The 17,807-nt window shown below is 37.2% G+C and overlaps 1 long non-coding RNA gene across 1 annotated transcript; it reads left to right on the top strand.

Annotated features, from left to right (window-relative positions):
* Positions 1-7,524: 7,524 nt before the first annotated feature.
* On the top strand, positions 7,525-11,667 carry LOC139966013 (uncharacterized). Its single transcript, XR_011792406.1, has 2 exons — positions 7,525-7,993; positions 11,558-11,667. It is a non-coding gene; the product is annotated as an uncharacterized lncRNA (long non-coding RNA).
* The last annotated feature ends 6,140 nt before the right edge of the window (positions 11,668-17,807 follow it).

Genomic DNA, 17,807 nt, shown 5'->3' with positions numbered 1-17,807 from the left:
CTCTACTAGTAGCTTCTAGTGATCTATAGTCAGTAGATCAGTCAACTAACATTTAGTCTGAACCGTTTTAAATTTCGCAATGATATATACGGAAAGTTCCTGGAAGGGTTTATTTCAGGGACTTTCCAATCGCAAATCTAGATGACGTCACCATGTTATGATGACTCGAAATGTTTTAATTCACAACATCGTCACCCTATCCGGTTCCTGTTCGCAGTTTTAGTATCTATATACGTTAACGCACTGACCAACCTTGCCCCACCCATCCCCTCCCCCTCCCTACCTCCTCTCCCTTCCCTCCTTCCTCGTAAGTTCCTCTCCTTTAACCCTAAATCAAATTTTCACCGACGAAGAACTGTAAACCTGGAATACAGTACAAGTAAACATTAAAAAAATCATCTGTTGTGTATGTATTAGTATTTGGGTTGATATTGATGTCCATACAAGCCTTGTTTTTCTTTTGTAATTGGGAGGGGTTCGGTTTGTGGATGTTATCGACTACCTGCCGGGGGGGGGGGGGGTATACAAGGAATCAAGGGTGCTTACATGTGAATTTAGTGAGATCTTTTGTAACTTTTAAGGAACGATTGTTTGCAAGATATTTCAACAGGTCAATAATAATTTTGTTAGATGTGACCACGCTTTCAGAGATAAACTTTTACGCATCTCATTATTTACATAAGAAAACATATTATGAGCTATTTACAACAAAGGGGGAAGCATCAAGTTAGGTAACCTAAACCGACTACATATATTACTCCCCAGCGTATATATTGCGGAACAAAGATTACAAGAATGTAACCGAAAGTAAAATTAACGTGAAAGACAGAAAGGTGTGGAGAGAAAGGGAAAAGAGGGTTGGAAGTTAGCCCATGAGGCTGTGGATGCAACGCCTTCGCACCATTCAACCTCATGGGCTCACCATTCAGCAAGAATATGACTAACTTTTCCTCTGCCCCCCCCTTCTCCCTTTGTTCCCTCTCCCCCCCCCCCCCCTCTCCATCACTCCTCTTCTCACAGCTCTCTTCCACCCCTTTTTTACTTTCTCTCCACACCTTTCTGTCTTTGTCCTTCTCCAGTTTATTCCCTACCCCGTTCCTTTAATCCTCCCTTTGTCCCTCCACTGTTTATCTCCTACCTCTCCAGTCTTCCCTTGTTGCTTTCTTCTCTCCATCCCTTGTCTACTAATCCCTTACATGTATCTCATCGTGTTCACCGTGCTCATTAACCTGTCTGTATTCTGTGCGTGTTTGTGTCCCTTCTGTTACTGTTACCTGTCATTTAGCCTCTGAAGAAGATCCTGCTAGGATCGAAACGTCAGGCCAACTTACTTTTACACAATGTGATAATCTATTACATTCACTCGCATGATTACATGGTATGAAACTACAATAGTCTGTTATAATCTATTTCACGCACTCACATTATGACATGGTATGAAAACGTTTCTTCATAATCACTGAGCTTTCATCTCTATAAATAGAACGGTTCATGACTTATGTTGTCATAGTTACACAAGGTACTAAACTACGCCAATAATTTCAAACTATATACACAAAAGTGAGGCATAGTTGACGTTGATCGGTATGTCCATAGCCCATAACAGAACGTCTATAAAGTACAGGATATTGCCTATATAACAACACTTTTAATCATATATATATATATAGTATACGGTCTCTTTAAATTCATACAATTTACACAACCGTCGCCGGTTGGCCATTTCACTCCTTGCATGATTTTGGCGAGGTTATTTACACATAATACAAACAAAACGAAAGTCTAAGATCCGCTGTGCAATATATATAACGTTATACCTTCAAGCTCTCACTCACTGTATAGAGTCAAATCTATTGAAACACGAACACCGAAGTCAATGATTAATTTTATGTATATTTTTTACCCGCACGAGTCATTCCTATCTCAGTTTAGGACATAAATCACGTCAACATATCTATCTCCTCGCCTGAAGGAGCGATGCATCTAAGTGACGAATTTTAAATATGTTCTGAAAGACGAGGGCAGATTTTAGTCCTTCTGAACAAATCTCTCGATCGATCGTTCAGGCTTTCACTCTTAGCAGGTTTGTGCTTTGATTTTTAACCGGAGATAATCCACTCACTCGTCCGGCTATATATATATCGTTGTTGCTCAAATCTGATCTCTGCCTCTCAAGATGTCGAGCATCGGTAGTGGTGATCTAGAGGAGGAAGACGAAGAGGTTGCTGAGATATGGATGAAGCCAGCGTGGCAAAGAGGAAATAGACCAACATACATAGTTGTATTCTGTGTTTTCATCATTGCGTGCGTATACGCGACAGTGATTTACTTTGGTGTGACGATGCCTGGACCGGAAGGAGAAGGGAGAGCTGGAAGAAGATGGAGAAAGTTCCTGTATCCATACAGGGTGAGTGGAAAACTTAGACTGGAAATTATCAGTCACAACTGGTTATTATCACCCCCTCCCCCCCCCCCCCAAAGAAAAATCTGATTCAACTATTTTTTTTTACTTCATTCTATATAGTGGCAGATTACAAAACTCAATCTTGTACCGATCATTGTGAATAGATAAAAAAAAACTCACGTTAATCATACCGATCACATTGTAAGGACAGTCATTTTCACTGCTTTTAGGTCTTACTCAGTCCCTTAATATCGATAGAGTGTTTTATTCTATTTAATCGCTATCTAACCACATGACTCTTGAAAGTTATCCAGAGGTAATGTTTTAATGAACGGAAACACCATCAGCAAGATGAATACACTACTAGGTTAGCTTTAAGCGATCCAACATCTCATTTGAACACTTACCGTTACTAGATTGAAATACTCGCTACATACAGACATGTCATCATAAGAAAACATGTATATCTTTAAGAATTAATATAAAGAGATGCCTAGTTGAATATATAGTGTATACTTTAAGGCCGATGGTGAAAATAGATGCTAGAGCATTAGAACTATAGTTTCCTTTTAAATGATATTGAAGGTACTTATTACTGAAGTATCAACACGCAGTAATGAAAGTATTATTTTGTTTGTTCCTTTATGAGACATCTGGAACAGAACTGTTTTGCCCTGTGATAGTTCTAAAGATTGTTGGGCCTAACATATACTCTCTTCGACCGAAGAAGATGCATTGCTTAATAAACAACATTCGGTCGATATAGCATGCATGATTAGATGGAGAGCTTTCTTGAAACCGAAGTTGATACCGTATGACGGTTTGGTTGCTAAGCAACCTGATGTGTCTGACTATATGTACAAAGACAGTACTTGAGATGATGTGCTCTAAAACAACAAGTTTGAATAAACATCATATTAATCTCCATTACAATTTTAAACAAAAATGTCTTAATTAAAAAACCGTATAGCTATGGTCTTTGCGGTTTTATTAGCAGGATATTAACTGTGACGAGTCGGTTGGCTGGGTTATCAGCAGGAATGTTAAAGAGGTGGACAGTTGACTAATAGTATTAGCAAGCAGGAATATTAAAAACGATCTGTCGGCTGGATAATAAGCAGGAATGTTAAGGACCATCGGTTTCCTGGGTCATGTACAGGAATGTTAAAGACGGTCGGTCGGTAGGGTTATAGGATCGAATGGTAAAGGACCGTAGTTCAGTTGGCCCATAAGTCATATTCAAGGAGATCTATTAAACACGGTCGATTCTGTTGGCTATCAGCAAGAATGTTGAAAACAGTCGGTCGTTTCAGTTGCAAGCACGATTGTTAAAGATAGTCCTCCGACCGGACGTTACGTCGGTTCTGTTGCAAGCAGACATGTTGTAGTACATGATACAAATTCCAAACTCAACTTTGCGATAAAAGTTTGGACTTTCATTTCTATTGCTGCATAATGGATACAGGTCTCTCAGACCCTTATAACCATGGACTTAACCATGGTGTACATCGGAGGGAGGGGACGTAATCACCCCACCCCCTCACTGACAGACGAATATTACAGACATCCATAGTGTACAGTACATAAATACATATGACTTTATATACAGTACAAACCTTAGTATTTGAAAATCATTCAACTTGGTTCAAACGTTGCAAAAATAAAACAACATTTTGCATCTAAAGCTCCCCTTAGACACCCCCCCCCCCTCCCCAGTTCGACATAACATATTATCTAAACATCTAAATATCATATCCCCACTTCCTGCTCAACCATCACCGGCCCACGCCGACCATTTAATGTTATATTTGTTTGATCATATATAATGATGTGTTTCGAAAGAATATTCAGTGCAAATCGTTTCATTGTTGTTTTTTGTTTTATTACTTTCATCATTCTGTACGTCCTTCATAAATATTATAATTCTACAATATTAGAATATTCTATAAATCATAAAGGAGGAACAATTACTGGAATACACATAACATATCCAAGAGATAGAATGGGGGGGGGGGGGGGCGGGAGGAGAGATATAACATTAGAGTTTGAGGAGAAAAAGGGAAAATAGATATATTTTTAGCATAACATCGCTTCAACAAAATTACCATTGACTTTGTAGCCTGTACGTGCTTCCTAGATCTTTCTGCATATGTGCAATTGAGACCAAGTGGTTTACTTTCTATTACAAGTTAATTGTCTATTAAAATGCTTCAAAGTAAACGCTGAATGTGTTAGTATGAGGTTATCAAGGCAGAGGTCATGCGGTGAAGCATTTACCAACGACAAGCTTACGTCAGTAATCGTGTGGGATGCAGTTGTATAGTGTTATCGTTAAAGGGATTGTTACCTAAGATAACATGGGAGCTTTGTTTACATTCGCTAAGCCTGTTTATATTTCTGTCGTGTTTATTTCCTTTCTGTCATTATATTTGGTGTATGATTAAAGAGCCCTGTAATCTACGGGTGTATAATTAATTTCCAAAGAAACTAGTTACAAAATTTTAAAATCTCTCATTAAAGTAACAAGCACGAAAGGTGTCTTTGGAACTGTTCAGGTGGATTGGACATGCATAAAGGCTTGTAGCTGTTTACCACATCTGAGTTAGCATGGCGGGTTGTAGCACAATGCGGAGGGTGCCGTAGACGGCTGTTGCACCATGCATGGCATAACCATGGAGAGTGTCAGCAGCATGGAGAGTCCATGGGAGGTTGTAGTACCATGACGTTACCATGGAGGGTTGTAGTACCATGCAGTTGGCATGGAGGGTGGTAGCACCATGAAAGGTGGAGGGGTTCTAGTTATATGAAGTTATCATGGAGGAATGCTGCATAATGGCGTATCCATGGGTGGTTTTACCACCATCGAGTTACCATGGAGGGTTGTAGCATCGTAGGGTTTCTAAGGACGGCTTCAACGCCGTGACGTCACCATTTAAGAATGCAGCTCCATGGAGTTACTTTAGGTAGGGTAACATCACCATGGAGGTACCATGGTGGTTTTAAGAAACTACTATCGAATGTTTTAACACCATTATGTTACCATATGATGGACGGCTGCAATAATCATAGTGAAACCATTAATGTTGCAGCAACATGGATTTAATCACTATGGGGAGTTGTTGGACGATAGAGTTACCATGTATGGTTGCTGCAGCTCCATGGAGTACCATTAGAGGTTGTGTTATGTAGTAATGTATCACATGTCTGCCCTTCACCTGTGTTACATCATCGGTTGCTCTATAGATCAGTGAGTTTCATGTGATTGCATGTTAATATTGTCACTATTTCAATTTTTTTTTTAAAACAGACCATGGTATTTTATAACCCGTGGCATAACCTTTTTGAACCAAATGTGTTTCACATACCACAATAATGTGACAATGATAAGTATATGTCATTTTGTTTTTGTTATTCCTTTACGCCATAGATTCCTGAAGACGACGAATGATACCGTTGGATTTTTTCAGACATTCTCCAAGATTCGCGAAGCGATGAAAACTGCCATTTTTATAGACCTTTAATGAGATGTGAATCTGGTCACTTCACACGTGTTTTACTGAATGAAATTCAAGAACCTGAATGGGACTCCTAATCATTGAGAAGAAGCTATGAAGGTACTGATCAATGAAGATAGAGTCCATTTGAGTTAAGCAAGACTCGGTTGATACAATTGCGGGGGATTTCAATTTCACTTTCTCCAAAATTCCACGAAACGAACAAATTACGCAATAAACTTTTAAATGTCTCTGTATTGCAGAATAAAGATTATTTGTTTTACTTATATAGAGACGTTCGCTTAATGACGTCAACCCGGAGGGTATATATCCCTTGATGAGTGTTGCCTACGACATATACGTGGCGATTCATGATCTTTGTATGCTAAAATAATAGTTTCTGAATTTTCTTTAACAATCTACATGTTTAACTGTGTTTGTTTAACTATATTTTATTCTTCAATAAATGTAATATTTTGCAGTAATTCTCAGTCGATTCCTTCATCGAAAAGAAAAAGAAACACATCAAATTTGAATTCGATTACATGATGAAAATATTTCCGTTTCATTCAAGTTTCATTAAAATGTCACCATTAATAATTCCTATCATTAACGCAGTCCTTCTTCGGTTTAACATGTAAAGTAGCGATTGAGGGAGGACAGGGCAAATGAATCCTGTTATCCTGTTGTACTTAATATTACATATTTTAAGAGGAATCAAGAACAATACTGAGGCCGGTTTTAGACGTGCATGGGGTAACACCGCGAATATACATGGGTTAGGGATCTATGTAGCCCCCCCCCCCCCCTCATACATTATGATTTGGAGAGAGGGATAAACATTCGCGTATATTTTATATAAGACTATATGGAAAATGAAGATATGATATTGAGGTAGTGATTAGATACTGGTGCAGCGCCAACGAAATCGGCATAAGGCCATACCTGTTATGTTTGAAAGCAAATGTGCCCGGAAATGAAGGCCCTCCTACAGAGGAAAGATATGGAAACTTATGGACGTTGTAGCCTATAATTATTAACGGTTTATAGTAAGGTACTATTTTGTCGAGCTGATCAAATGTTGAGAGTGTAATAAATATATATTTGACCGATATCACTCTTTCTTTCTACTGGCAATTAAGTTGATCTTTAACATGTGATCTGTATAAAGTGTCTTCTCGTTGACTCGTCCCCTCCTTTACCGACCAACATCCGCCTCCCCCTCCCTCGTCCCCTCCCCCTCTCTCTCTCCTCCTCCTACTCCTAATTCTTCTACTCTTCTGCCTGCTCCTCTTCCTCTTATTCAATTATACAGGGAGCGGGGGGGGGGGGGCGGAAGGTGAGCGCCCTGAAACTTTTCCCTGATTGGCAAACATCATGACCTGAATTTTTGGTTAAATTTGCCCCGAAAAGTAGAGAGCAAATGGCCTGAATTCGACACTTACTTTTATTTGGGGGGGGGGGGGGGTGATCTTCCAAACCTCTCGCCCCGTACGCCGATGGGCATAACTGTTTGTCCGGTGAATTTTATTCATTTATCGAACATTCACAAGTAAGGAACTAGATTACAGTGTTTATCCTTTAATCCTAATCCCAAGTATAAATAAAGGCGATTGATTTGGTAGAGTGGAGTTCGATCCGAAGAGTTGATGTAAAAATGAGGCAACCTCTCCCCTAGTAAAAATATTGACTTGATGAGCTTGCGACCTGATAAAAAGAAAGGTGTTATTTTTGACGGTTTAAAGGCATTACTTCAGCAATTTATAAATCAGTCACTGATTTTAATTCATTTCGATCACAGTATTCGACTACTTTAACGGAACCACAAAAATATCAGAAACCGACGTACGCTAATAAATCTAAAAATGGCGAAATTAGAGACCGCATTTACAGGAGCTGAAAGTGGGAAAAAGTCAAACAATGGAAGTCACGGATATAAACTTGACAATTCTTGTAATTTACCTGCCAGCTCCCTTACTCTGATATGTCTGTTGGTTATACTTGGGTTCATAGTGTGGATTCTTTACGTTGGTTTAACGGACACGTGGTAACGGGACGAGCTGGAAAACATATAAAGAAAATTCTAACCGAAAAAGTAAGTAAAACAAAATTTAACAAGTAGCCTTTAAGTAATTTATTTCAAGCAAGATATCGGAGGCCACGACTGTAAATAACATTTCTAAGATTGCAAGATAGGGCGAATGGCTGAAATCCCCGGCAAAGAGACTATATGATTTATTTGACATGTGCACGCAAGAAAATCATTTGCAATCGAGTAGAAGGGTGGTTGTGGGAACTAACATAAAACTTTACATTTCGCTACGTTGTTGTGGGTTTGCATATTTTATGTAAACATTGACGGTTTAAGTGTTAAACTTTGGTAGATCGTAATTTTCGGTCAAGGTTTGTACTACGTCCATATTTTTTATCATATATCTTCTCGGAAATATTATTTTCGTATTCTCGAATTCAAAATCTTATATGCAAAACCTTTTGTTGAAAATTTTTGCTTGTACAAATCAGCACTAAAATCATCATGTTAGCTATATATAACTACAAATACTTTATTTAGACCAACTTTGGTGAATTGACTGACAGATTGACCCAAACCTATAGCGAATGTTATTCTGAAAATAGACGGTTTGCGATTGCTGGAATAAGCGTAGAACAGACTCTACGAATTTCCACCATATGAAGATTAATGAATACTGATATGTTGTTTTTACTTTTGAAAGAAATAACCTGTATTATACTTCCTTAATTTATCGAAATAGACTCGTTCAAACAAATTCGTCGCTTCTTGAGCAGACCATATAAAAGTCTTTAGACAAACACGAATCTAGTTGATGATCTACTCAAGTTAAACACGCCTTAAATTACTAACAATCAATTAAGATGAACGCCAAACTAGATAATAGGTTTAGCGTGTTCAACATGTTACCCCGTATACTTATCCATTTACATGTAATACATGAGACTGTCTCTTATAGTTTAACGAACAACACAACTTGGGCGAGAAAATAATATATAGGTGGACAAAAAGGAACATGGCGAAGTTGAAAATGAACCCATCTCACTCACAAAGTGGTAATATCGATAAGAGCAAATCGACTAATTACCTAGAAAATAAACCCAATGTAGGGACCAGTCTGATTGTGTCGCTTTGTTTCCTATTAATCGGTTTAATTTTTGCTTACATTTTGTATACCGGACTGACGCGAACCGATACCACGGATTAGTGAAAAACCGAACCTTTTACGAATGTAAGTATAGAAACAGTATAACCTAATTAAGATTAGTAGGATAAGCACATAAGGGTGGTTAGTTGCCATTTTATCTCTTGTCGGAAACTAGACTTGGGATAAATATTAATGGGATATTTCAGCGGTGAAAGCTGATATAACAGACTGTTTACAGGAATTGCTAGGAATGTTCGTCATCATTGTTTAGGTCCTACTACATTGATATATCATTCTGTAGTGTGGTAATATACAAAGAAAAACATACTACAGATTAATGCATCTGGCAACAGTAGAGTCAGTGATGTCCTAGTCGTGGCAATGGAACTGACAAGTTATTTCGTTTAACTGTTCAAAAACTTAATGACGATAACAAAAGGCATATGGAATTATAAAATTTCTTACAATGAATTTCTAAATTTAAAAAAGAAATCCTTGGCAACCGTGCAAACAGTCCCAATGTATCACATTTCTATGTATAAATACATTTAATAGCAATATTACTATAAAAGGAAAGTAAATCTTTCGAAGAACATTAAGCGTGATGAAGTCACATACCACCTATCATGTTGTACCTTATACGTAGTAATGGGGTTTTCAGGTGTAAAAAAGAGGTTCGTATGCAAACATCCATATGTAGTGTCAGTTGGGAGGACGATATTAACATTGTGTTTTCAAATTAAAAGTAGAGAACAATTTATCATCCATAAAAGTATCGAATTTTCTGCAAACTGGATTTGCTACTAACTGTCGGTACACGTCACAGCAGCCCTCTCCTTGGTCAAAACCAGTCTTTAGGCCAACAAATGAAGAATAATCTCTAATATTCTTCTTTTTCAATTCTTGGAGCTCGATATCAGCACTATATTTTATTAATGTCTTATCAGATTCGATCAAATGTCCACATCAATGGTCTGTGAACTCTATTAAGTATCTATAGCAATAAGCTCATAATTATTTCTCAACGGTGAACATCAGATCCGTCCGTCAATGCAACGTAAGATAGGTTCAGTGTTTCTGCTATGAAAGTGTGGTAGGCCTACACACAGTTTACCTGTTGAACGCTTTTCTGGGAATTTAAGCCCAGCTTTTACTTTTATACCATAGACTTTTAGACTTTCGGGCACTTGAAACATCAGTGGCCGATCAACCAAAGTAGCTGGGCAGTAGCGCACTTTTGGTCATGGTCCTCGTCGGCAATATAAAACGCAATATACTTAACAAATATCTAAATTCCTCGAAATAACATGTTTGCATTCTATTAGAAACTCAAATGATTTGTATTAGATATCATATATGTAATTGCGATGTTGCGGTATGAAATTAAAGGAACATTGGTTGAGTTAAAACAAAAGGATTAACATTAAAATTTTATAACAGGACTGAAGAGCCGAAGTCATCATTGATTAAGACTTAAAGGAGCATCCCAGACGTTTAGCATTGTCTTAAACATGAATATATCAAGTATCTGAGTATAGGTACAAACAAGATAACACTCAAATGTCCATTGTTTCATTTATTGATTGATTTGTTTATCGGTTCGTTGATTGATTTTTTGATATTTGTTGCAATTTGGCATAGCAACAAAATTCTGCTTAAAGTCAACCTTTAAATCTTTTTTTTTTGTGACATTAATGGAAAACACTATACTTTTTGTTCAATCTTATCGTTATGGCGGCGAGTTCATGTACATGTTGCAATTCCACATTTAAAAATTTCATAGGATAAATTGAATCACGTTTAGATCAAGAAAAAAGAAGGCGGGCCGCATTATTTGGGTTGTTGTGAGTTTTTATTAACAGGCAGCAGAAGATCCGCGTGCGAACCGTCCTATTGTCCACCTGCGCTCCGAAGCAACAGGAATGTCCGCAAATCTCTCAGAGCAAATTATAATTAGTCCGCTACCCAGAGTTTCATATTCCAACAAATGCACTAGATATACGAATTAACACCCACTATCTGAATGCATAGCACTGCGTTTGTTACACAAGACCCTTGCATATCATGAGTTAATGTTAATTCTTTGAAGTGTTTCATACATAATCCCGCTGTGTAATAGGTTCGTAGATATATTGTTCCTATACGATCATTTAAGAAATTTCCTGGCGGTCTTCAAGTCAAGTTTCTTTACATGGTTTGATGACTATATGATCAAACACAGTTTACTCTCAGCACGGTTAGAGTCAACAGTTACACTTTATTTTTAAGTTGACGGTTGATGAATCTGAAGTACCATTGTTATTATATCCTATATTGAAGTTTCCTTTTGTTCATGAGTCTTAATTGGTATATAAATTGTGTTTCAATATGTTTTTCGTGAACGCACTTTGCAGTATTTGTACCTAAATTGGGCTAGTGTTTACGTAACTGAATGCAAAGTCGTTTAGCTATATCAATATTTATTTCTGTTGCTATTTCAGGTTCCCTGAGCTACCGTGTGGTGAAGACAACAACTGCTTACAAAATCGCGTAAATAAAAGGTTCTCATCCCATCAAGACAGAAATAATATGCTTTTACGTTTTGACAATATAACAACCATAAACACCGGGGTACCAAATGACCAGCAAAGGAACAAAGACGGATGTGAACTTAATTTGCATATAAACGGAGGGAACTACAGAAAAACTGTTCATCTATGAATTTTACTAGCCGTTCGTTGCCGTGGTAGCAGCAGCGCACTATCATTTCAAGATCTTGAAAATGATGGCGTGATACTTTTATAATGAAAGAAGCAGTTTAAAGTACGAAACTGCCTCAGGAAAAATGAGGGAGTTGTAGCTTTGTCTTTACTACATATGAAGCTAAATTAATTACACAATTAATTATGTTGTATATATCATATGGCTATATACCGTATCTACAAAAAGAAAATTAATTGTTAATATTTTTAATGTTGCCGTCTATGAGTAATTACATCAGTAATAACAAATAATACAATGTCTGCCTTAGGCAAAGTTTTCTTTAAGCTATTTTTTCGTTAAATGTGACTTTTCTGTTATTTAGGCTATGCTGATGAAGAAAATATATCGCCGAGACATTACATAGCGTAATATTCCAATATTCCCGTTCGTTTTTGGTAGCCGTTTTGGCAAAGGCCTCTTGTTTATGCTATACTAGTGCAGGATATGGCATTTTATTTTATCCCGAGTATCAGAGTACAACTATACTTGCACAATTACACCTAATGATATCATCCTTTTGTAACTTTCGTAAAATCGTACAGATCGTTATAATTGTTGTTTTGTTCACGATAATAACATACAGTATTTCACTAAGGTAGTGTGGCCCAAACAAACAATTTTTACTGCCACCTTCTTTGTATGTAGGTGTTGTGTTTTTGATAGTTTATATTGACATTTAAGATTTGAAGTAGGTTTTTGTGCCGGCTGGGGAAAGAAATAAATTTTACTAACGATTCTAGCCCAAATTAAATACTAGATTAAAAATACCAAGACAGCCTCCCACCAAAAATCAGTTCACCTAAACGTTACTTACGTATAAGGTATACCATTTGGGAAATTTATAGTCTCTATACTAAATTTCTTTTCAGATAAGTAGCCTATTTGTCACAGTTTAAAAGGAATTATAAAAGAATACCTACATTTGGAACTGCTTCCTCACTATTTGAGAGAAATCCTGATTTAGTTAAGCTAATGAGGTGGATTGTTGAGATATTTACTATACAAAGTATGGAAACTATCAAAATTCACGCACAAAGTGAGTCTAACATAATAGAACAGATGAAAATAAAAATTAATATATAGAAATTAATGAATAAAAAGAAAAAAGAGATAAAGGTGTTGTAAAATAACTTAAAACGATTGCAAAGAACTATCATCGACCAATTTACAAGCCTTAGTACAGAATTCGTTTTTTTTTTCAATCGTGTTAAGCTTATATACTACGGTGTGTTTGTTTTTGCCTCTGCATATGTTGAGTTTTTGCAGCGCTGCTGTGACTTTTCAAAACATTTGACCAAATGTGTGAACTTTTATGACTGTGCGACATATATTAAAATTCTGACATTATACGAAACTATATAAGACTGTGTTGACTAAAGGCAAACCTTTATTGAACCACGTGATTCTTTACATTATTAATGTAAATTAATTTAGCGGGGAAATACCTCCACACATGATCATCCAATTACAGTCTCGATGTACGTCCTGGACTAGCGTTGAGAGTGGATCAAATCTCTTGGATTTCGTGTCATGTGTGACTTGGGTGATCCACAACCCCCCCCCCCCCCCACCCTTCCCCTTTATCGTGAATGATAAGTCGTCAAATGAAGAGACAGCAAATAAACCAGGGACTGTTTGGGGCGGGGTAAATGCGACGTGAGTTTTTGAGCTCATGTATATTTTACTGATTCAATAATTAACCGAATAAGCAGAACTCTTAAGCAGGCGCGGATCCAATGGGTCAGTGTATATACCGCCCCCCTCCCCCTGGCTCCCCATCCCAGCCCACATAAAATATTACATGTGGTTATAAGCTGAAGACCTTGCGTGTAGACCTAATTATAGACCTAATTTATAGAATATGCCTCAGAATACACCACTGCACATCTAAAAGAAGAACATCTGGGGAGATCCCCATACGCCCATAAATGGGGAAATCTTGGATCGGCCCTGTAAGTACAGACAAAATGATAAAATTAGTTAACATTCATTTTCTTAACACCGTCCATCGCACGAGCAATATATAGCCTATGTTTGATAACGTTGCACTATTGACGATTGTCTCAAGTGTATAAACCCACATGTGAAATTCGCCGCATATTTCATTTGTTTTTAGCATTGGCTCGGGCTCAACCCTGTTTACGTTTGTTCAAATGTATAATTTCACAACCCTGATTATAACAATTACAACCTATAAAACCTCGTAATTTCATGGGCTTTACTGATAACGAACAAATTCTAAAGAACACGAACGAGTCCATAGTCAAAACTATTTTATATAGAATGTTTCCCCGAAAGGTTGTGAGGGCGGTAGTAAAGAACTTAGCATGCATAGACTCCTGATGTGTGACCTGATTAATTCACTTTGGCTTCGGCTTACATTACAACTGTATCCTACCGTGTTGGACGAACCTAACCGTAATAGTACTAACCGACTTTGCAATCTGGGTTATAGTCATTGCCGACTTTTGCAATCCTCGTTCCCCCTCACAATTTGCAAGGTTGGTAAGAGTGACTCAATAGTTTTCCCTTTTGGGAAACTAAATACGTACGGTACAAGTTTATCACACAAATCTCCCGAAACGTTGTGAAACAAATTAATGAGCCACGCGTACTATTTAAATAAAATTATAGATATTTTGCCTAGAAACCTCTTAGAAATAAATGTAAAATCGAATTTGAGTTGAAGACTAGCTCCCTCTATACAAACAATACTTCGTGACTCAATCCGTTGTAATGCTCAATGAATAGGCTCACTAATTTTAACTAAATTACATGTTAACAGCTGTATTAATTCCTTGAAGCGACCATGTAATCAAAACTAAAGACATCCTAACAACTTAATAAGTGCATTACCATCTCTGCAAATGTGCTTAATATACCTGGTGTTGACTTTCATATGTGCAAGCCAACCCTATATATAGGTAAATTTGGTTACCATTTCTCAGCTCAAATTGTAAACTATACTTGTGTCGGGTCTTACAACAGAACATTCTGACAAACATGCTTTATATACATGTGGCGGATTCCAGGATTTTTCGAGAGATGGAACCCGGGAGACGAGTATCGGAGCTACTCTTGAAATGTCTACACAGAAATATCGGTGCAGAAGAAAAAACAACGATAAAAAAAGTATAGGCTAAGGACTGCATGTGAATCGTGCGTATGTTTTCACTTTGTGTAACATGTTCGTGCTTACACAAGATGGTAATAAACAGGTACACGATAACGTACCATGTGACCTTTTGGCGTTCCACAATGTGGAACGCAAAGGGTCCACAACAACCTTCATCGTTCTCATGGGATATTGCAAATCAGATTGGAAAGCGAGAAATTGAGGATACAGATAGAGAGACTGAAAGAAGGCGAAAGGGCCCGGTGGGGGGGGGGGGGTAACTTTCTATGCAATTCTTTATGTAACCGTGTCAGAAAAGAAAGAAAACCATTAAATTATAGACTTCCGGACATTCCACTGTTTCCTAAAAAAATTAAACATAAACATACTAATGAATAACATTTCATGTTACAATAATTAAAAAACAACTTCACACCCGATTCTTTTGCAAAAGTTTGCTATAGGCTAGGTATCTCCGCCATATGAAAATGTGGTAGGTCTATATAATGGAACCTGTTGCCCTTTCTTGGAAGAGCAGGGAGTTTTCTCTGCACTTAAAACATTTGTTGCGACATTGCTAATTAAAGCAGCATACCAATTTAGTATCTCTAATTGCTTGAGTTGATGACAGGATATTTAGCACTGCGAGCCCCATTAATACCAGACGCCTGTATAACGCTTACAATTAGCATAAGACTCCTTGAAAATTGGCGCTTATTAACTGGATAAAATGGATAATAAACATTAAAAGAACATCTTTCCTTTAGGAATATGACCTTTGAGGTCACCAAGACGTTTCAATTAAATCATAAATAAGAACTTTTAATCCTAAATAATGATCAACTTATATTCGAAGTCATATCTCAGTTTGTGATAGAGGTAGTATTATCCTGTCCTGTAGCATGATATGCGATTACTAACCGTGTTATCTTCTTATCGGGGAGAAGATTGCTTGAGCCTGGACAAGAGAAGGCTGGTCTTCTTCAAGACATATTTGTTGTAGGTCTTATTATCATTGTTTTTAATGTTACGTGGCAACGAGGGCAGAATGATCTTGAAGAACGGGGGAAACTCTGCTTTGGCTGTCATATGAAGTAAGTCCTATACGTGAAACCATAACGAGAAGAACTTACTATTCAGCAATACCGTTACGAATGGAGGTTTATAAGTCTCGTCAATTTATGAACCCTAGTTAATCATTAAGTCACGTATATTAGCAACACTATATGAAGTCAGTCAAATGAATGAATGCCGAAAATGATAAATTTAACAGAAAACTTTCCCCATCCTAGATACGTTTGCGCAATAAGAACTGCAAAATGACTAATATTGTTCAAAGAAATTATCATTTGAACATATACACTGTGTATACCATTCGACAATGTGAAAATACAGCTCGAAAATTGTTTCTTTCAAACTGAGCAAATTTAATTTGTTTTAGTTAAAAATTAAATGGTTCTAGTAATGCCACTATAGTTATTTCAGACATTAATTATTTATTTGCTTCGTTCCACTCAGAGGGGCTTAATTCAGAATTGTAGTCTCGATGTGCTAAAGTCCAGGGACAAAAACGAACAAGAAAATGAGTGCTCGTTACGTTTTTAGAGCCATTCCGGTTTTTTGAAGATGTGAGAAATCTCTGGAATACTCATTGATGACTAAAATTATTGTTGGCGGTGACGATGTTGATGCAGATATGTATATCAATATTATATAATTGTATCATAAATGTTACGTTACATTACTGTTTTGTTCTGTTAATTGTCTTGTCGTACGGTTAGTTGTTTTATTATACTGTTTATTGACTGTTCTGCTTTTTTTTCGACATGTACAAACAAAGGCCTTGAGTGTAGTACATCAGCATATATACATACAGTAACAAGCTTTAGTTTCTTGACTTGTACGCTTAGCCACAGTGTAAACAACCGTACTCATTATATTCTTATCTCTCCTTTAAAGTATACAAGTTTGTTTTGTTTATTAGATGCGTTGTCTTCTGGAAAGCGAGAGAGAGAGAGGTGAAGAGAGAGGGGTGGAGGTGGGGATGGGAGGATTCAGTGGTGGTGGGAAGGGTGAGGGGTGGGGTTAGGTAATGATACATGACATATTCATTCATCGTCGCCAATATTTTAATATTAGATCCCGGGAAGGAGTGAGATGATTGTGCTCTGTGCACATTGTCTTTAATATCCAATATGCTGGTACGACCACGGTGTAAAACATATTTTAGTGTATGGTTATGTTACTCTATATATACATAATGAACATGATGCATTTTGGTATTCAGAAGACAATTGAGCTTCAAAAACCCACCTTCTGCTTCATACTGTGAATTGAAGGATTGTTCACCATTTCTTTTGTGTTTTTTGTTTGTTAGTAATGTAGGTAAATACCTTCTTTTGAGTTGATCTTAACACTGGCCTGTAGCTATGAATTATGAGATGGGATGAGGGGTGGAGGGGGGGGGGGCGGGAGGGTGTACGAAGACCTGAAGGAGGGGAATAATATTTGCGCAACGTAACTTGTGAAATATTTCCACACATGGTTAGGAAATTATTCCTCCCCATTTGAGAAACTAAGGTAAAAATAAAGGAGGTTTAGATGCTAAATTTTGTCATTATTATTAGACTTGTGTCTCCAATTCTCTGTTTGGTAAGTCGTGTAACGCTAAATATGATGAATACATATTTATTGATTAATTGGATTCAAGATCACAAAAAGTGACAAAGGTCACGAATTGGAGATTGCACGCTGGTATAAATTTCCTTTATTTGTTGGTTTCTTATCGAGGTCCAAAAGTCACCTCGTATCGATTTACAATGGTGTCATCAGCGAGATAACAACGTTACGTAAATCTTGACATTTACTACAGT

Source organism: Apostichopus japonicus, chromosome 4 (genome assembly GCF_037975245.1).
Source record: "Apostichopus japonicus isolate 1M-3 chromosome 4, ASM3797524v1, whole genome shotgun sequence".
Taxonomy (NCBI): Eukaryota; Metazoa; Echinodermata; class Holothuroidea; order Aspidochirotida; family Stichopodidae; genus Apostichopus; species Apostichopus japonicus.
This window is presented reverse-complemented; position numbering and strand designations above follow the sequence as displayed.